This window comes from Acyrthosiphon pisum, chromosome A1 (genome assembly GCF_005508785.2).
Source record: "Acyrthosiphon pisum isolate AL4f chromosome A1, pea_aphid_22Mar2018_4r6ur, whole genome shotgun sequence".
Taxonomy (NCBI): Eukaryota; Metazoa; Arthropoda; class Insecta; order Hemiptera; family Aphididae; genus Acyrthosiphon; species Acyrthosiphon pisum.
Genome location: NC_042494.1, coordinates 63,250,617 through 63,272,588, shown reverse-complemented (window position 1 = coordinate 63,272,588; position 21,972 = coordinate 63,250,617). Strand labels below are relative to the sequence as shown.

The following is a 21,972-nucleotide window of genomic DNA, read 5'->3' as shown; positions in this document are numbered from 1 at the left end:
GTCTCTCGCGTATCTGGGGGGATTTGTGGTATAGGGACTTACTGTACTCGGCGTTATGGAAATTAGAATGGAAAATAAGAAAACTTCTATAAGATCTGTTCGCGGGGGCAGTTTGTATAGACACAGCGGGTACGACGCGAGTTTGTAATTTAATTTCTTTTTTTCTTTTTTTTTCTTATAAATAAGATACACGCGCCAAGCCTTTGGAGTATCTCGCTCGCAGTTATCGAACTATCCGCCGCGGGCTTATAGCAATTGAAAAGAGTCGCTTTTCAGCAAAACGACATATACTTTTCGCGGGCAAACGAGAATAATTATAGAATTTCTACTCAAAGGACAATGGAACCCGCCTCCGTCTGAGAGAAACACGCACCGAGTAAACACACCCTTTGTCCGTTCTATTTCTAGACATGACGTAATAATTATAAAATATATTGTTTTCGACCGGCGACGTATAAATGTATTTTACCCTACGGTTTTTACACAATATACGTACATAATATTACACAATTATTATTATATAGGTATATGTAGACCACCCGCATTGATTTCGTGCGAGTGAGCACCGCGATGCCACGGAGACTTCAAAATATTATGGCCGGCGAATTTCGTTCGGTTATCTCTTTGCTACCCCGCGAGGCTTTTGTTCGCCGGAGAAGATGGAGAATGATAATCGATTGTATGCCTATGGTAAAATTAGTTTATAAAAAAATGTTAAAAGTGAGTTTTTACCAAAACGGATTATTGTTAGCTTTTGTACTAAACGCTTAAAGAAACACCTTGATTCAATATTTTGTATACTTGTTAGACACTTTAACACATAGAATATTATGTCACTGTATCGGAAAACTTCCAAAAATAATAGATTAAGGTCAAAGGTAAATTTGGTGGAAAAAAGTTAGGCTCTATGAAAAAAAAAATTGATTAAACAAATTTAATAATGAATTTCTGTATTGACAGAGGGGCATGTAAATTCCAACGATTGCTACATTATAAAACCTTTTCTTTTATAAATTCTACTGGTGCTTTTTTACTACCTGAAAAAATATGTAAATTCAACCGGTACGTGTTTGTACCTGACAAAAAATGTAAATTCCACCGTTTTTTGTTTGCCTGTAATAAAATAAACATTATGTAGATAATATGTACTTACATAATTTACTATGTATATATTATATTTAGATACACTAATTTTAAATCATATACAAATTAATAATCAAAAATGATTACTAGGTAGTTAAAATATAATAAATATTAAATTAATAAAAATACAAGACAGTAAACGGCCGATATCAATATGTGTAGCTATATAATAATAGTTGTAATCAGTACCTACATATTTTTACCATCAGTGGAATTTACATTTTTTTTGAGATAAAAAATGTACCGGCAGACCTTACATGATTTAAATCCTACCTAAAGCCAACTACTTATATATATGTGGAATTTACAATCACCCATTGCCAGTTAGCGACTCCCTGCACGCAGCTATAGTATACTAATGCTACTATCTCTTATTATCAAGGGGCCCCTGATTTCGTCGTTGTACCTATTTCGACAGATTTTCTACAAGACAATTTTCCGATACATAATTCTTATGATCGACCACGCGCAAGACCCTCAGACGATGAACAGTGAAATTATACACGGTCGGATAACTGGAATAGCACTTCTGTAACGATCTGTCATTTAGCATTTGTCTGATTACAAACCTCGATACGACGATTCGCTTATACCACACGTTACCGTATAATCATCATTCGGCAACACTAAAAACCACGAATAAATTAAAATACTAAACTTCAAACAGAGGTCACAGTGACCCGATTGTTGAGTTCAATTGTTTGTGTATCCATGAGACCGTGTCGGTCGGAGGATAATTATTATTCGACGAGGAATTGCTAAAAGCCTTTGCAATCCGACCAGTTGCGCGGGCCTAGCAGGCATAGGCGCGATACGGGTCAAACACTATCCCCTGTACTAGGGTATTAAACAATAATGGTTTAACGCGCTAACCGCACCTGTCTAAAAGCACATTTGCTAACCGCTACATTTTTAATCAACAATTTTAGTAATGCGTCAATAATCGTATAGGCTTAAATATTTTATTTCAAACCAAACCGATCAAAGCTATAGTGTATAGTAGGTACGCCCATATATCGTATTGCATGGGTCACTAAATGGTGGGCCGCGAACAAATTTTATCCGGCCCGAAGACAAAAAATAAAAACACATATTACAACATTCTATAATCTATATTCTATGTGTTATTGTTGTAAAAATCCAAAAATATTAATTGGTGACCCCAATACGACGTATTAGTTTTCTTTTTTTGTTTTCATTTTTATTTTATGAGATTTTTTCATTAAAATAATATTAACTAATATCGAAAATATTTATGGATAGATACCTATTTATTATATTGGCCACTAATATCATAGGCACTAAAATATATATTATAAACCAATGTGCAGATGAAAATGTCAGAAACTGCGTGTGGGTACAACCAAATTCTGTTTTCGATCTCCAAGAAAACGTGGAAAATGTGCAACTTCTCTGCAACTGTTTTAGTCGAACGTCCACGACGATACATTTTCCTGTGGGCACCTACAACTCACTGCAGCTATAATACGGGTCATGTACCATCACGGTCGTGACATTTACAAACCGTCATTCGATACAACGTTTTTCAATTCATACGTTTTTTTACGCGTTCGTTGGTAAAAAATAAAAAACATTCATTATTGCTGCTCTATACGACGCAAAACATTTCAGCCACCCCCCCCCCCCCTCCCCCCCAAACCACTACCTGAGTATAATATTTTTTACATAACATATTATTATTATTATATATGTATAAACTTGTGCGAGACGTTGACAAATCGTGTGGCACGGCGGCGGCCGACGGGGGTTGTTCGATATTATATACGATCTCGGCGCGCTGCTAAAATATGTATTTTAATTCGTTGTCGAGTTGGTTTTTATATTGTGCACCACGTCGTCGTCGTCAATATCGTCATATTATTATATACATTTGTATATTATTATTTATTTTCCATACATAGTGCACGCAGAGAACCAGCTAGGTCGAGTTCGATCAAATGGAAATTTACTGAACGGACTACTAGCTGGAGCGTGCCAGGCCAGAATTTAGCACCACACTATGCGATGGTACACCTCGCCCACACATTCCGACGAAACGATAAAAGGCCAAAGAGTTGGGTCGGGAAGCTATTTCGCGTTATGAAATCAAATCAGTCATAATATTATAATATTGTTAGCAATAATATATATTAAATATATCAATAAGGTTAAACATCAATCGATATCGAATCATTTCGTTTCTATATAATATAATATATTATCCATCGTTTAACCATGACATTAATTATTAAAGTTTAAAAGTAAATTACATTATAAATCATGTAATAACACAAACCGTTCACAAAGGTCGCTTTGAATATTACATTTCCCACTTCAGTCTTCTGACGGAAATAATAATTGATCATTTCAAACCGAACATGGCGTTATAGGTATAGTAAGGGATCAAAATGCCGGAAAATGTCTGGAAAAATTCGGGAAAATTTCGGAAAAAAACCCGTTTTTTTCCCAGAGCCTCGGAAAACATTGAAAAATTGGAGAATATTAAAATGATTCATTTCCGAAAAAACCGAAGTTTTCGGAAAATTAAAAAAAACCGAATTTGTGGAAAATTAATAAATTGTATTTATGCTTAAAAATTAAAATAATCTATGTAAAAAAAAATCATTTTAAAAAATAGATAAGGAAACCTGTCATTGTCATTTCTCATATGGCAATACGGTTGTCAATGTATGATTGTATTAAAATTTAAAATTAAACTGTTAAAAATATACGGATATTTCAATATTTGTTCTAAAAATAGCGCAGATACATATCGAATTGTTATTTATGTGGGATAGTGTATTTCCCCGAAAGTAAATCACCTGTATTTTTAAAAATTATAGTTTTGAATGTGATAAAATCTTGGGAATATTGCAAGTGTTGTGATTCATAAAAAAAATAATGTTGTGTAATACTAACGATGTTAACCAATTCTAAATTAATTATTTGTATACAATATCCTTTAATATCCTCTAGATTTAAAAATAAACTTATACATAAGTATCAAATAGTAAAATAAAACCTACCTATATAATACAAAACTTTAATCCACGGATCATCAAATAGCAGCCCACAGACAAGAAAAAAAAAGTAAAAACCGTTAAATTTTAATGTTGTAATTTATTATTTTTGTTCATTGGTTTTCACCGACGTCAGCAATTTTGATGGCCCGCGAACAATTTTCAGGTTCCAAATGAGGCCCTTCAAAAATATTACCCCGGCTCTAACCTAACCTTATAATGACGACCAAAATGTTTGTTGTTAAGAACCTGCTGCTTGGATTTTGACCATTGTTGTTTTTCCACTTACAATATACATAATATAATAATAATAAAATAATCCTTTAATGTTTCGCATGTGGAGTTGGTCTTCGAATAGACTACTTAGACTAGCTTATTAGAAGTACGGTTCCTTTGTCATATTATACGAAAACCTTATATTTATCTCTCTCTCTATATGTCTCTCTCTCACTCCATCTCTCTCTTTTACTAAAAGAAAAAATTAAAAACAAACAAACAATTCCCATTAAATACTAATGCAGCTTGTATAAACCACTTATGATGAAAGATATAATAAAAGCAAGAACTATGTGTTAAAGAAACGGTCCTGGAAACAATGAGAAAATTCAATAAAAACATGAGAGAAGGAGAAAATGTGAATTAGACAACGCAGTGGTCATATTTTTTTTACATAGACTATCATATACTCTAAAATGATTTGAATCACTGCAAAACATAAACGGGGTGAATCTTCAAACTAATTGGCATTCATTATCTCTAAAAGTATTACCATTTTTAAAAATATATTTTTACATACCTGATTACAAAACATAAAATAACAGTACCTATATTTGAAAAATAATTATATCTCCTAACTATCATTATCGTTTTGTATGTTTTTATTTTTATGATTTAAAAAATCGATCTTAATTTTATAATGTGGGAGTTCATAATAATAAAAACCAAATTTTAAACAAATTGTTATAATGGGTAATAGTCATTTTAAGTTTCGATTAGGGAATTTACGAATAGTAAACAAATATTTTGTGGGTTGTCGCTCACCTTAACCAATCTTATGTTTATAAGTTGTAACTACATTATTAATAACTCCATCTAAATTAAATTTTAATACACGATGATGAGTATTTACTGTTAAAATAACCATCATTCAGTAATATATTATATGAGTATATTATATTGTGTTTTTCAAGAGTTAATACTATTATAAATTTGGCATATTTTAAAATAATAATAAAAAGTTATTAAAAATAAAATTTAACTAGATTATTATTTTAATATAATGTAATATATTTAATATTTATGTACCAGGTATCTACATATTATGTCTTAATAGTGAAGTTATAGCATTGCAATACAAGCATGTTTTACTTCTAAAATTTTAACTGTTTTTCTATGAATTCTTTTACCGTCTGGTGAAACAACAACATGCTCTAAAAGTTTCAAGTACCTATTATTGATCGATTGAAAATTGAGTCTTGTTGATGTTTTTTCAATGTTGTTTTACCGACCGTATAAGAAAAAAAACTGTTGGTATTTTTAAATGTTCGCAGAAGGGTCATCACAACCTCAAAACCGTTTTCAATATGGATACGTCATTATTCATTGCGATTATTCTTTATTACACGAAAAGAAAATAAGAACGTTTTTTATTTGTTATAATAAAATAAAATATGGAATATTCTATAAGAGTATGTTTCAAGTATTTAAATTTCAATTTGACTATCGTTTATCTAAGTTAAAACGGGTAAATAATTTTGTAACATTTCCGATAAATTTGTATTTAAATTTGTTTCCGTTGCTAATAATTTAAATTACAGAAAATTTGATTAAATACTTTGATTTTAAACAACGATATTATTTAGATTATATATGACTTTTGGTATAGTGTAAAAATAATTGAAATTTAAAAATAAGGTTAAGTTATAAGAATTTTATAATCTATAACCAGTCCTGTAAAGTATTTAAGTAAAAGTATTTGAGTAAAAGTATTCAAATACTTTTTTAAGTATTGAATAACTTTTTTAATACTTTCAGCATGAAGTATTTTGACTGGTATTTTAAATACTTTTTTTTGTATTAAATACTTTTTAGTATTGAATACTTTGGTTTTTTATTTCGAACATTTTATTTTTATTCGAAATAATTGGTTGGAAAAATATTATTGTCAACTACAATAATAGAATAATAGTTTTATTTAATATTCTGTATTTCTGTGTTAGCCGAAGCCCAAAGGTTTGTGAAAACCAGATTTCTAAAAAAAAGTTATTGAATATTGAATAACAATATTCCCTTTAAAACTATTAGATAACTATTAGATTACCTACTACTACCTATGTGTTTATATTACGATAATTAGAAACCCACTTTAAAAACCAAAAGTATTTGAAAAGTATTCCAAATACTTTTTCAAAGTATTTGAGTAGTATCTTAAATACTTAAAAAAAATGTATTTGAGTATTTACTCAAGTACTTTTTAAAAGTATTATTTACAGGACTGGCTATTACATTCCAATTAATTTGAATAGCTTTACTCGTAATTAATTTTTATGAGCAATTTAAAATTTAAAAATAAAAATACACCATTTATACGACCTGCCCCGACAACATACGCCATTGAGATCATTATAAATCAGTTTAAATGTACTTTGTAAGTATATTATGTAATAATGATGATAATAATATAACACAAACTTAGAAAGGTGAGTGCGCATATATAGTCTCATCCGTGTTTTTTCCGGAATTTTATTTTATATTTTTTAATAGGTTAGATCGCCCCAGTAAATAATATAGCAAACATTCTTTGTGTTATACTCACATATTTTATATATCATATAAACTTGATTTATTTAGTTTTATCTTTGACAGACAATATTGGGTTACATATTTTAAATAATATTTTTATATTATGGTCTTCATTATTGGAAAATTTCAAAATTGTTGGCTTACGACATATCATTTAAAATTCAAACGAACGAATAAATTATTGTTTTATACTCGTTACTTAATATTATGTATTATTTTATATTATAAAATTCCTGTCAACTCGTTTAAATTTGTTTCCTTTCTTTTTATGTATCTACATTCTACAGATTTTAAGTATAGAAATTTACATATGTATTCTATATTTTCTTTTTACCATTTTAATATTTCGAAATACATATTATGTCACCGACACACATGATTTTCATATGATTTTTAATGTTATTAACATTTTCCTGGTTAGATATGACAGTTTTATAATACTTAATTACATTTTAATTGAGATTTTGATTTTAAGCTTTTGTACAATTTTAATCTATTACATTTTGTTTTGCAAAAACATCACAATATTTTAATATTACTGTTCGTGTATAGAACTACATCGCGGATAGTTGAATGTTGGGTGTTATATTATAGTATACATTATTTCACATCATCATCATACTTGTCAATTATCTTTGTCACATTATGATCATTTCGTTTCAATAATAATGCAATGATTCGATTTTCCAAATATTATAATATTATATAGATTATTTGTCTTTACATAATAACTTTATCAAGTCTATAAATTGTTTTTTTAAAGATTTTGTTTCATCTTTGCTAACATAATATCTGACATAGATGGTATAATAATATTGTTACAATTTGTTAAACTCTTAATCGCGGACTCGAAACGCAGTCACATTGGTTTGTATAATGCGTGTTATTAAAAAATATATATTTTTTCGAGAGCAATTTAATATGACAACATTATGAAGGGTTATTAAATATGGCAGTATAATATAATAATCGTACAACATCTGCAAAGTGTCGAGACTAGCGTGTATCATAAGCAACGCACGATTTTTAATAACGTTTCATTTAATAAAAAAAAATACAAATAATATTATATTATTATAAATAACAAAAAGTGATATTGTATACGCTACACACACAACACACACATATTATAATAATAGCTATTTATTTCATAACTTAACCTTATATTGTTTTCTGTATTTGTCACTTTGTCAAAACTCACCCAGAAAAAATAACACTTTAAGGCCATATACATTATACAATATATATATATAGTATATGGTATATAGTACCACATGTATATGTATAAGAACGTACTAAATATTGTATTATTAAATAATATAATATATTCATAATATTATATAGTTTATATCACTTGGCTGTGTTAAGAGGATGCCACATACACACACATGTGTTGTCGTCGTCAAGGCGAACAATTGTATTACGTTCACAATAATATCCAATTTACTCTGTTATTCTTATGATCATGTAAAAATAATAAATATACCACGGTTTTAAAATTCTCATAATTTCCTCCGTAATTAAAATATTAATAACAGCCCGCGGGATGCCTTAGATAATAATCATACCTTTACATTTTAAAGCAGGTCGATTCACTTTAATTTTAAAAACCACAAAGCAAAATGGTTAATTATCGTGAATGTATAATTTGCTATGTTTTACGTTTATATAATGTAGATTACAAGTGCGAGTCAGGACACCACGTTGTTTTAACGATTGGTCAATCTACCGTTAGTCAGAGTGTGTTAAAAATTTAAAAGTTAGTCCGATAAATGTTATTATAAAATTGGAAGATGTTAATACAAAATAATACAACGTGGTGATCGATATTATGGCATTATCCGATGTCTTGTTATGTAGTAAACATGCGACAACTGTATAGAAGTGATTAAATATTATTATACTGCCATAATATTACTAGTTATTTTATCATATAAATGTAGATTATCTGATGAAGAAAATATATTTTAAAGATATAACTATATAGAAAAACGTCAATTGAATAATTATTTGTTCTTCAATAGGTACCTAGTACCTACACGTATTCATATTTGAGAGTTATATGTGATGTATAGGAAACAAAAAACAATAGGTTTGGGGAAACATAAAAAAATAGCGAAATATTCTTGTTATTGTGATCAAACTATATTACCTGATATTATTATGTAAAAGTAGTAATAATAACAAATTAAAATGGTATGATTAATAGTTTATTACAACATTATTATTACAGCTTTGAACGATATATCTTTATTGAACTGTATTCAGTTTGAAAAAATAAATAAAAAATTGGATATAATTATGGAAAAAAAATAACATAAATTGTATATTTATAGCCTTTTGAAGAACCACATTGAATGCATTTTATACCTTGGTTATTTATTGGACAGTTCCGTAGTTTTGTATAATATGATCGCTCTTTGAACAAATATTTTAAAATTAAATATCCCAATTCATGTTTCACGTATTTTATTCTAGTCCTACGGTCGAAAATTTGTAGTAAGGTTAAACGAAATATAAACGGTAGAGGTAAAAAAAAATAGAGATACATTTTTTACCTTTTTGTAAATCTATACCTTACCCTAGTTCATTTCAAGCCCAAAACGACTTATCCTGTAAGTATCTATATAAGTCGAAAAAATACGAAAACAATTGGACTATAAACTTTTGGAAAAATCCAAATGTTTGGATGAAAAACAAATCCATCACAACTTTCTTGTTGGTAATCAATCGTTTTATACTCTTATTATCAACCAACATAATATGGTACCAGTGCTTGAATTTGGATAAGAAGCGAATTAATGTATCATACAATACTATGAGAAATTTTTATTCATTTGAAATTAGTAACTTGAATAGTATAACTTAATGAATGTATGGAATAATGTATTTTTTTTCAGATGATTTATTTTCCCCTTTCACACGCTGATAAATTCAAGTCATTCTTTTAGAATTATTTATCGACATCCGACGAACGTATTTATTTTTAAATATTTACCTTTACTTTACGATTTTTGATGAGAAGTTATCTCCGATAATTATCATCGTGGACAGGAACCATTGTCAATAATCACTAATCATCGACTCATTGGAATTATCGTCCATGTGCGCTGAAATAATGAAACATTATTGCAATTTTTTATTTTTTATTTTTTGTCACATACCTAATATGAAAAATAATGAGTTTTATAATTGTAATACTCAACTACATAATATTGCAATATAGTTAATAATATATTATATAGGTAGTATTATAGGTGTAATATCATAAAACATTGTTAATGATAAATAATTCATCATTGTTTATGTTTCGCTTTATGAGTAAAAAATATTAGTTCATTTAATATTATAAGTATACATATATAGTATAAAAAATACTCATAAACCAGAAATTATAATGATGGGAGACAAAAAAAAAAGCTAAAAAAAAACCGAGAAACTCGCACTGCTGTGTAAAGTGAGTATGGAGTGTACCTCTTCATTGATTAAGTCACTCGTCACTATAATGGATACATTACATTTGAAGTTAAAATTATTTTTAACTCGATGTTAAATCAATATTGAATTAAAAAAAAACAATGTGACAATATGTCAGCTTATTAATATAGTAATTGAATTTATTTTTACCAAAAACATGGTATTTATAACAATATTACAATATTTTATTTATTTCTATATTGTACCTAATAATAATTATTATTTATTATTATTAGCATTTGATTTTAGACTGGCGTATAGATACTGTATAAGGGTGTGAAAGGTTCAAAGTATAATATAAATAATTTAAGATTAATCTAAATAATTTGAAAATGGTATACCTATCTTCTATAAGTTCAAAAGTTATAATAGTTAAAAGTTATATTTTTTGAACTACAATGAAATAACCAAGATCGTTTATTTCGTTTAAGGTTCAAACTTAAAATGTCTACAGTAAAAAACGTGTGTATATTTCCGTTGTTTAGATTGATACAAAAACGTATAAAGAACTTTGAATTAAATTTTCAAGCTTCTTGATCAAACATAAACATTTAAAATGATTAATATTATAAATGTATAAAAAAAATTAAAAATGCCTTTATAAACAGATAAAAAACTACTAAAATATTTTAAAATTTTACCGCTTTGTATTGAAAATACTGATATAAACATTTGGTTAAAATGGCAAGCACCTAGAGATGTTTCTTTTTTTGATTACGTCAACTAATTAAATCAATTTTCTGAAACATTAGTGTTTCGTAAATATTTCATATTTCATATTTTAAATTAATTGTTTTTAGTTATTCTCCGAATGTTAAGAAAAGTATACTGCAGAGAAATATTGACCCTCCAAAGTACCGGCTATTTCCAATTTGCTATCTGAAACTACTCATGAAGTATAGGGTCATGACATTTTTGACATTGTTCCAGACAGACACAAAATAAAATAAAAACACATTATTGTAAAACCAATATAGATATTAGTTATTATTATAAAACTTATAACTTTTTAATTTTTTTTGAGTATAAAGACCTCAACATCAAGGTCACTAGCTAACAATTATATTATGTAAGTACATTAACATTTATCTATTTTGGTTATTTGCTTAGCTAAATATTACGGTGTTGCATTTACATTAACTATATAACTGTTATTATTTTTTTTATGTAGATATTATTTACATGTTTACAAAGTTTTCTTATTTTATTTTAAATTTGGGTAACAATACCGATGGCTTATAAAAAGTTACCATACGATTTATTATCGTATTGTTATGGGACGTAAAAATTGATTTCGCGCATGTAACATAATTTATAATAAACGCACCATTGACTGCGGTAAGAAAAATGGTTTTGGGCGCATGTTGTACTGTTCACGTGAAATGAAAAAATAATATAACTATTGTACCATATTATACAGTGTTTTAAAATACTCCAGATAAGCTACTTGATCGTAATATCATTTTAATATACGTTGTCGATATCCGATCGAGTTTCCGGGGCAGTGTTACAACGAAAAGAATAATAATTTTCGAAACCGATTAAATTATTATTAATACTGCACACCATATATACTAATTATATAGTATGTGTTCAAATAGTGTGTACGCGTCCGTATCGCAATAACACGCATGTCCCTATTGTTGATACCTATTTGGTACTTGTAGGTGTCTACGGTATATTCAACCATAATTAGTCGTGAACAATCATACCTGTACAGGAAAAAAAACTAATTCGAATCGGTCGTTATAATATTTATGGCGGCTGGCCGACGACGATTCGGACGTTTGAGCCTCGTTTGATTTAACTACTACACTCGACCATAATGAATTATTATAATGTATCGTACTTGCCTACGACAAACGATAATATTCGTTTTTCAAAATAATAATATTGCACTATATACGTATATAGAGGTCGAGTGATACATATATTGTTTGGTTAGGTTATATTGTTGTCGTAAAAAAAAAAAAGGTAAAACGAAGAATAATAGTCATATCATTTCGTTTCTCGAAATCGTCGTTATAGTAATATAGACATCAACAGACCGTATAAAGTTTTCGCATTGCATGGTGCGATCCACCTTACAAAATAATATATTTTCCGAGGAAGAAAAATAGTTTCTATGCAAAAAACTCATTTGCAGGATTTACTGGCGTTTTGGCCGGTTTGGGACGGGGTTTCATTTCCTGTAGCTAATTATTTTCAATATATTATACCTACCTAAAATGGAACCAAACAAATATTTCGTAAACATAATAATATACATAGTCTTTATATTAGTATTACCTATTGCACACACAGTTTAATGTCATAAAATGTTATATATTCCATACGTAATAAATAATAATAATATTATAATAATATGCCAATATATTATTATTATTATATAATGGCCGGGGGTACTTCATCATCACGATATTGCTTATAAAAAAAAAAAATTTTTTTCATTGTTATTTCGAAACCTTTTTTTATAACAAACTGACCGTTTAGCAGTTACGGGAGAGAAACTCTGTTATGATTTATTTATCGACTGGATTATTTAATGGTTTTTCGACGGGAAGTAGTTTACAGCTTAAACGCATACCGAGTACACGCGTATAATATATTGTTTATCTGTTGTATTTAGTGAACTAGTGAACAAAACATAAATAAATACTAAATAATCGCTATATTAGTGTGTAAGATATTTTAATATCAATTGACGTCCTCGTTAAAAACCATCAAGAATCATATTATTATAAATAAAATAGTCATATAATTTATTATAAGATATTATTTTATAAAACAGTGCGTAATGGTAATAAATAGGTATTAGGTAACACTAATAACCGAACAAATATATAATCAACCAACGTTATAATATATTTTGTTTAGGTAATCAATAATTTTAATTCTTCTTTTTTAAGTATAACGAGTTATGTTCTTAGTATAACAAATATAAATAAAACACAAAAGCTATACTGATTCAAATTGCAATTTAGATGCAACAACGTTTTCTCAGAAAAAATAACATATTTAACAACTTACAGTGGAAAAAGATAGTTGAAAACCATTTGAAAAATAATCTATTCCACCGAAGGATTATCCTTTAAGTGTACAAAATGTAAGTTTAAAAAATAAAAATGTGGTCATTCAGTCTTTTTAAAAATTAAAAAAAACCATACTTAAAAAATGTAATCAATTATTAATGGTCATAAAGAGAATGAGCACTGAACAGTATTTATAAATATTATCCTGTGTATATAATGTAGGTAATATATAAATATAATAAATACAGAATATATTTGTTTCAATTATAAGTATATCATTACACGCCCATCGTACAATTTTGAACGCATATTTATGAAAAAAAAATCATAACTTTAGTTGAAAATAGTTAACTATTGTGATGATGTATCTTACAAGACGTAAAAATCATATATTTATAAAAACATAAAACAGACCATATTATAATGTATAAGAAGTGACACATTTCCTAGCCACAGATTTTTTGGATTGTTTGGATTCTTGTTGTCATTAACTTAAATATTTGTCGGTGATTTTATCCAAAATATATTAGTTGTTACAGTAGTTTTCAATATACACATAAACCGTTATGACGTGCACCGAAACGTACGATCGATTACTGCGTAACCCAAACGACGATCGGTCGGGTTTCTGGTACAATATATTATTAACGATTTAACGCAAACAGGTTGTAGCCTACGAGCCGTTTCCATTTATATTTACGTTTGCCCAAAGCACACCGTAGCGTAAATCTATCGATGGCGCGCGCTGAACCCACAACGGATATATCATCCGCTGCCGTTCTATTTTTTTTCCACATTATAATATTCCGGTCGTGTGAATAGGGCTGAAGGGCGATCCTATCACATCGTTCGTGGGCTAAACGCAAATAAAAGAAAAAAACAAACAAACACTGTACAGGAACGACCGCGTTTGTAGTCTATACGGAATGGGTCCTATGCTTTCCATTCCGGCGCCGACGGTGCAAATCACATATTTACAGCGAGGTACCTTCATTGGTATAGGTAGGTGCACGCAGCGTTGTAGTACTTGTTTTTTATTTGTGTTGTACTCTCTGGGCCGCAAATCCCCGAACACACGCGTGAATGAGAAATAACGATTTTGCATTCGTATTCCCTTAAGTCAATACATCATTTCGATAAATCCACCGCGAGATTTCACCCACGGCGGCGATTCCACGCGGTTCGTGAGCGGGTAGGCGGCGGCGGCGGGGTTGGTTACCATCATAGTACGATTCGCATCAAATATTTCGAAAATATTTTAAACGTCTGTTCGGGACATGGTGTTTTTATTATTATTATTAAATCGTGTTTGTCCGTCGCACGCTCCTCTTTATCCAGGCTACCACTGGCCATGGACCGACCAGAATTGTATTTAAACGTGTGCATATACTATGCATATATGTATGATTGATCCCGGATGAGTGTTGAGAAAAACGCACGTTGAAAGCACCCGGAAGTGCTCTCGTGTATAATAATGGTGCCCTAAACACGTTTCACGCGAAACTCCATCTATGAAATCATCTATATAATATTATAATCGACAGTATCGCAGAGAGGTATATTATATAGGTAAACCCTATTGTCTTTATATCGGAACCCTAAACAAATACGCCTTCAAAGTGTTCTGCGCTGTTCTCGTATAATTATAAAATAACTACTCGAGCGTGGTTTATTTTTGTGCCCAAAACATACGCAGAGAATCGCGTAACCGTATAATATGTTTGGTTATATATATTGCATTGTACATTTTTTATCATCGAAATAACACTTAATCGCATTTCAATGAGTCTAACGGGGATGAATAATAAATTAGCAAAAAAAACTCGGGGCAGGCTTTATAAAACCAAAGTTCGTTTCTTTGCGGCACTGCACCTAGCCATCAACATATTATAGATGTAATGTGTAATATCATATCTACGTTTCGCATTTAAGTCGTCACCGTTATATACATGGGAACGATAATACGATATTGTTTCCAAGTCAAAATTAATAACTATAATATTATACGGTACGCATATTCACGTCGAGTCATAATATATAATATATCAAAATTATTTATGCTCCAAATTTTGGATACAGATAATTATAAAAGCCGAAAATGTGACGATTTACCGTATAAAATGTAAATGTTTTCAAAAGTTTTCTAATGAATAACGACGATGACGCTTTAAATCAATATTTTATACGCTCGTGAACCTACGATATATTATTATTTGTCAAAATAAATGTATTTTATGCGTGTACATCATATACAGGGTGATTCTTTAAACAGTTAACACTAACATTGGTTAACTCGAAAAGTATTAACGTTCTTGAAAATTAATTTTTTACATAGTCTTGATTCATTGGCAATTTTGAAATTGAAAACAGTAATAATTGTAAAAAATTATAACCATAAAAAAATAAATAATTATTTTTCGATGACATAAAAAAATATATTATTAAAAAAAACTTCAATATTTCAAAATATTCATTTCGAGTTACCTAATGATTGTTTACTGTAAAAGAATCACGCTGTACGTAGACATGATGTGTCATGTGTGTATTTTAAATAATAATTTTGTTTTGACGAAACTTTTGAACACTAACCGAATTTTTGTCAACTTGCTGTATATTGAACGACATAGTTTTATTTTTATCCGAAACTTTTACACGCCTTAAGCAACGTAAAAAAGTAAGATCTCCCTATATGAACATATTATATATTGATAAGACAGTTGGTAAAATCACACATTTTGGTTAAGGTACAGAATATTATACAAACTATTTTAAATCAATAATACTATGTAAGATATAATAATATAAACACAAATGAGAAAAAAACATAAATTATACTGTCTATAATATTTTTATTCAAAACGTGGCGCAGAAATATAATGGATTTATATGTTATACAATTCACTATTTATTTTTATTATTAATTGCATAATATATTATTATGAGTAAGGAGTACTATTGCATATTATAATAATACAAATGTATATATAGTTATATTTTGATATACCTTTCCATGAAATATTAAATTTTTTGTCGTAAAAGGTAATGTAATTTTATAATAATGTTAGTATAGCAATATCATGTTATTATTTCAATTGTATTATATCATAATAATAGAAACTGCTGGTCTTATACGCGGACATGCATCACTATTGCATATCCAATACGCCGTGCTAATATTTTAACATTATATTAATAATGTTATTATTGTCTTGTGCGTATTTCTATGTACTGTGTGTAATGTTTAGTAATTTATATTCGTAGAATATTTTACACAATTGTGCAGAATATACTTATTCATACAAACATTTTCAGTAATTAAATATTTTATCATACTTCAATAATTCAGAGTATAAAATTAAATTTGCTTTATGTGGAAATCGCAGTTATGTCAGTAGCGTGTATATTGTTCATACTTCATACACTATATTGCATATTGGTAAACTGCAATTACAAATTAAAATGCCCTAAAGGTTTTATAATTATATATGCTATTCATCTGTATCAATGTACATTATTAAATAACAATATTAATATGACCTGAATATCGTATAAAATATTAATAGTATGCAATATGTATTGTATACACGTTCATATTATAACGTTAATATTAAACGATCTCCGTTAAGACTTAATTTTAAAATGTATTGCTTGATATATTTCTTATACGGACAACTTACATTTTTTTTTTTAATTTCATGAAATTTAAATTGTATTTAACTTTGTTTCTGAACTAACGATATTGTGGTGTTTTGATATTATTTTGATAGAATAATAATTTTTAAGTTTTAAAATTAGGTGTAATATTATATTTCTATTTATATATATACACTGGATTTTTACAAAGTGTATGTTGGGATATAGATTTCCTATGTCACGCAATGTATTAGTATATTTTCTTATTACTTTTTAATAACCAAAATATAAACCGTATAATAAATTAAAACTCATAAATAGATTATAATAATGAACATAATAACACTTTATATTATATAATCTCTTATGGTAGCTGATAACATCTAATAAGGATCAACATAATATAAATTATATTTCATGATTATTTAAATATTTAAACACCATCTCGGTAAGCTCATAGATAAATAAAAACTGGGTTTAAAAATATTTGTGATATTATATGAAGTTTAAGTAGGTACCTAAATTTGAAAGTATAATTCATATTTCAAGAAAACCATAAATTTCTATTTGGTACCTACGTTAGAAAATAAATTATATGTAAAACTTTTGGTATATTAAAAAATTTGAAACTTCTTGAATTAAAAGTTCACAATGGGTAAATAATTGTATTCAGTAAATCTTGTGTAGGCAATAGGCATATTAATGGAAATAAAAATTAAGTTACTAGTATTTCACTGCTTTGATACAAAAAAGAGAACTGTACATTTCTTGCCATTTTCTTCTGTATAATATGAACTCCGAACGATATAATTTACCTATTATTTTTGTTCAATCATTCTCCATAATAAAATGGTGACAATTAATTATATTAATGCCTATATTTATAACTAAGCGAGTCATAACAAGTTTATTTTCAAAACGTGAAATCAATAATCATCGATATTGGAAAATTGTTATAAATAATAACGCGTTATGAGAATAACGTGGTTTTTAATAAATTGTGATTATAACTTTAATAGCATGAAAACATATTTAAACCATACGTCATGTTGTCAATTACGACTTTACTCATATTCTATAGCTCTGATGGTGTATAATGTATATATATATATATATATATACTATATAGTATCATATACTATAGTAATGTTGAAGTAACACAATTGTAATAAATCAATTACATACGTGTTGAAAGAATTAACCATCGGTGAACTATATATTATTATCAGCTTATCACTAAATACTCCTATAGACATTTTTGCAAAAGGTGAGTTTTGTATTATCTATATTTTTTTTAAGCAGCACCTGCAATTGAATCGATTTACTCCAAAACGTTAAAATATAAACCACACCTGTATTAGACGTGTCTGTACTTTCGATTCGTTGGAGGCTCACGTGAAGAATAAACCAGCCGTTAAATTAGTAAAAAAAAAAAATAATAATAATACACGAATACAAAATAAAGTGAGAAACGGGTGTCTCGAAGTGTCAGTGACAGGTCTAGTGTTGTCGTAACGATATAACGATATCATAATGATATATATAACATCGAGCATCACTCACCCGAGACGAGGTTGGACGCTCAAGGAGGCTCGAGACTACCAGCCCTGACAAAACTGGGCTGCCACCGCGAACCGTTCGTCTAAGGACGATAGACACATACTGAAGGTACCACCAGTGCGCGTATAATATTATGTAATTATACAACGTTTATATATAACTATTATAGATAAAATTATTGTTATTGTGATCGCAAGACACGGACACGATCGTTGTTTTTTTTTTTTAACTCGCTTCTCGTCCAAAACGAGCACTCCTCCGCGGGAAATACCGAAAACACACGACCACCGCACTCGGACGCTCCGTAATTATTGAACTTAAGTAAAAACGTAACTATTACTTCACTTTACGTGGAATTTTGTGGGTCTATATGTATATATTATATAGAGATACAGCGAGGTCGGGGGATGACGAGTCCGTAGACGAACACGCGCGAGCCACCCCGCCCCCCAGTCCGGAAAAACTGGTCGTTTGACGGCGGCGTGTAGACGACGACTGATACGAACGCGGCGGTGGTGACGGTGACGGTCGTGTCGTCTCGCCCGCCGCGAGCGTCAAATCTCGCGCGCGCCTCCCCGCGGGCGAGTCCTGAAAATTGACCGTCGAGGCATCACGCCACCATAATAATAATAATACCATTAAAACGCCGCTGCTATTGCTCGACCTCCAAGCCCCGACTCACTCGGACGTGAAATATTAATAATAACCGCGCTGGTGGTCGTTTTGTCGTCGTCGGATGTCGTTTTCGTCAAACTTTTAACGCCTACCCCGACCAATGTCCAACGCTAAACTATAACCGTGACCACTGTATAATATCTATATAATACCGCCCGTGCCGAAACGTCGTACGATTTTCCTGTTAATTGTTTAAACACCTCCAGACGTCGTGTTAGGTAGGTATAGGTACAATAATTATTATCCCTTTGCGAATGAATTTCATCAGTGCAATGCCATGGCGCCGATGACGACGAAATACTATGATTGTATGTATGATATTATATACCTTTTTTCCGCACAGGCTTCACGCGTAGTACGTCTTACATATCTTATACTGTGGATCGCATAAGTGCAATTCGGTGGGGGCTTAGATGTGTTTAAGAGCCCCCCCCCTCCAGTTTTTAAACCAGCACCCTCATAGTATTGTATGCCATTTATGGTTAATATTAGTTAACTTCATCAAACTAGCCGAAGTGATTGTTTTTTGATTTTTGGTGTTAACCGTCCTGTACAAAATAACTGATAGCTTTTGATGCATGTTTATGAAATACCGAAAATTGAGGTTTTCAGACATAATTATTTTTCATAGGCTTCAAATTTTACATGGAAAAAAACTTATAAAATCCGCCACATCTGTCCGTTGAAACTCCTATATATTTTATTGTTTTTATTTTCTATGTATTTTTTTTGGCATTTGGTGTACGTAATCACTACAATAACAATTTCAGGATCGGTTAAAAAATATAAACAGTAAGTCGACGCTACGACTGGCCCTACTACCACTGATCTTAAAATTCGCAGAGACGCATGCTGTAGTACATACAACTTGGCTGGTAAAACTAAAACAAGAATATAAGCTAGGTGTTAATTTATGGTATATATTTATTGCTATATTAACATAACTCATCGTGTTTTCATTTTCAACACAATCGTACCTACTTGTATTAGTAATATTGTATTGTATCTACAACGATATTAAATTCTTAATATGTAATCATAATATTTATCATAATTCGTAAAAATTATTACCCATAATAATTAGCATTTGAAAACTTCATATGTTTCAAATAATATATAGATATATTAATATTTCTAAATAGTTGATGCAAATTCTTTATACGTATATATTCCGGAGATATTATAAGATACTAAAACAAAATATTAATATAGTATCGCAAACGTGCTCGTAAGTATATATAGTGTCCCATAAAGTACACAACTTTTAAATCGGCCGCCAATTTTTATTTAATTTTTATCCCGTTTTTATTATTTCTAGTATCTACTATTACTCTGATTTGATTTGTAGTTGTTGACATATATCTCTTAACTAATGGACAGCGCTTAGGGAGACAAACCAAGGGACGAGATACAAAAGAAAAATAACTACCTATGCGTTTGGGAATATTATGGAGGACCATTTACATTAAGTTTTTTAATCCATACGCGTATTATCAATATTATTATAGCCATGATAAAGATATAGAATACATGTAAAACACATGCCTGAAAACTATAATGTAAATAGTTTTCCATGATATTCCCAAACGCATAGTTCTTTTTCTCTCACTCTATCTCGTCCTCATGAACTGTTAGCAGGATGGTGTGGTATGCGCCGACCATTAGTTTATAGATCTATGATTGTTGATAAATAATTATAAGAACAAGAATGCCAACAAAATATTTAAAAAATGGCAGCAGATTTAAAAGTTGCGCTTTTTATGGGACAACCTATACATGCATGTTTGTATATAATTTAATATTCCTCCTGATATTATATAATATAATTTTGTATTTTAATAGAAATACAGACAGTTTTAGATTCTGAGTAGAGCGAACCTGTAACATTTTTGAAATATTATATATTTTTGAGAAAATTATAGCCTTAAGAAATTTTTCAAAATTTGTAAATTTAGTAAAAAAGCTTGAAAATTAAATTCAAGGTTCCTTATAACTTATAAGTTTTATTAATGTAAGTAAAATATTAAAGGTACATAGGCACGATTATTTTTTATATGCATTTAAAGATAACATTTTGACAGAATTCATCAACATTTCAAAAATGTTAAAACTATTTTTCAGTTTTTACAGAAATGTATAGAAGTGTACATTTCATAGCTAACATAAGACATTTTGATGGAAGATTCCCCACGTATTTTTCCACAATTTTATATAATCACTGAATACAATTATTTATCAATTGTCAACTTTTACTTTAAGAAGTTTTAAATTTTTATGCATTTTCAAACTTTTTTTTAACTATCTATTTATAGGCATGATATTTTTTATAATGTAAATTATTTTTCAGTTAGATGCTCATAAAAGATTTTCTATCTATAGCCATAATTAGAAATTTTAATAGAAGGTTTCCCAAAAGTGTTCAGACTCCATAAAAAAGAAAAGTTCAACGGAATGTCACGCCTTTTATAGCCATGAAATATTTTCGATTTTTGTTAGTTTATTTCAAACTATTAAATTTGATTATATTGGATACAAGACTTAGTATGTCATAGGCGTCTTAGAATTGTATTCTATGATTTAAAATTGAATTCAAATATAACACATCCACTACAATGACATGCTCAACAACT

General features: G+C 29.2%; 1 protein-coding gene across 2 annotated transcripts in view; it reads right to left on the bottom strand.

The window, feature by feature from the left end:
- The window catches only part of LOC100166514 (octopamine receptor), a 60,237-nt gene extending 41,087 nt beyond the window's left edge, over positions 1 to 19,150 (bottom strand). For both annotated transcript variants that reach the window (XM_029487368.1, XM_029487369.1), the window contains exons 1-2: positions 18,671 to 19,150; positions 9,964 to 10,075 (exon numbers count right to left, since the gene is read on the bottom strand). The gene's annotated coding sequence lies outside the window, so the exon portion shown is untranslated. The remainder of the gene's footprint in view (positions 1 to 9,963; positions 10,076 to 18,670) is intronic.
- Between the last annotated feature and the right edge of the window lie 2,822 nt (positions 19,151 to 21,972).